Genomic DNA, 1,813 nt, shown 5'->3' on the forward strand with positions numbered 1-1,813 from the left:
AATGTGACAAAACCTAGATCTAGTTGTAGTACGCAGGTCTTCAATTTTAGACAGCACAACTTTTGGAAAAGGGAGAGAACCCAATAATAATTATGTAAATATGACATTGTAGGTAGTTCTAGGCCTTGAGCCCTATAAAAAGTTAATTATTCTTTAAAGAAAGTAGAAATGTAAGAGAACCAATTCAATGTCAAGCATTATTTTGAACGAACTGATGGAGAATTCAGTGAACACAGTAATGATGTAAACATTCACTGTCTGTGGCAATTGATTTCTGATTGCAAATGCTGGTAGCAATTAACTTCTGATGAAATGTTTAAATTACTCATACATAGGTGGATGTTCATTTCTGAGTAAGTTTATGGTTATCAATGCTGAGGGCTTTTAGTTTCTAGTAAAGTTTATAAATGATAGCAACAAATTAATTTATGACAAAGTGTAGTTACCTTCTGGTTATGTGTCAATGTTGAAGGAAAATATAGCACATTGAGTATATCAGGGTCAGAGTCAAATGTAAAAGTTATAGAACAAAGACAAATGTGGCATAGAGTAGTGTCAATCATGTCAGAAGTATTTTAATTCTTGTTTAAATGTTGGTGGATATGAATTTCTAGTTACGCGTAAAAATATTGATGACCATTGATTCCTGGTAAGACATAAAAATATGTATAAGTGCTTTTGGATATTAATTTCTAGTTACGCGTAAAAATATTGATGACCTGGTAAGACATAAAAAATTAATTTCACGTTACATGTAAAAACGTCAATGATAAAATTTATTTCTTGTTGCCTGCATACATGGCGGTGGGAATTAATTTCCGGTTGTTTATTTTAATGTTGAAAAAATTGATTTCTGGTCTCCGTAAAAATAACAGTGACAGATATGTTCTGATTAGACATATTATTATAACTAAAGCTTGTTGCAATTAATTTCTCGTAGCTTATAAATTTTTTGATAGTAATTGATTTTGTTGTACGTATATAAATTCTGGTATTAATTAATAATTTCTAACAAAGCGTATAAATGTCGGTTGCAATTGATATCTAATTATGCAAAATAAATGTTGACGGTAAATAAGTTTGAGTCTAGCGTATAAATTACAGCGACAAATAAATTTTCATTATGCGTAATAGTATATAATATGTCAATGGAATTTAATTTCTGGCTTTACGTATAGATGTTGACTATTCATTTCTAATTTTGTATGATAAAACGTCGGCAGCGATTAATTTCTCGTTACTGAAATATCAATGGAAATTAATTTCTAGATAAATGAATAACATAAATGTCAGTGGTAATATATTTCTGTTTAGTTGCATAGTCCGTTTTTATTTATTTCTGATAAAGTGCTTTTTCTATGTCAAGAGCGATTGATTTTTGTTAACGCACATAAAAATTGGAAGTGGGTGTATAAACGCTAGTGGCAATATATTTCTTGTTACGTGTATAAATGTATGTATCTTGTCATTTCGGAGGAGGCGTTACAATGTTAGTCACAATTTAATTTTGTGTATGCATTATATCAGTGTCAGAGGCAAGTTATTAGTTATTACTAGTTACATAATACACATGTATGTCAATACTGAAGGCAACCATTGTTTATCACATATATCAACATCAAAATCATACTATAGATTCATAGGGGGAAATCACAAAAACAGGATTAGATGGCATAAATGTGTGTGTTGGAAACAGAAAGTGGAACGTAAAAAAAAAAGCTTATGATACAAAGTGAAGGCAGAAACTGGTAGGTCTAATAGTAAGAGATTGCACAAATGAGTACCTGATTAGATTTATTGATTGTGCATGAGA

The sequence above is a fragment of the Aplysia californica genome, unplaced genomic scaffold (genome assembly GCF_000002075.1).
Source record: "Aplysia californica isolate F4 #8 unplaced genomic scaffold, AplCal3.0 scaffold00109, whole genome shotgun sequence".
Lineage (NCBI taxonomy): Eukaryota > Metazoa > Mollusca > Gastropoda > Aplysiida > Aplysiidae > Aplysia > Aplysia californica.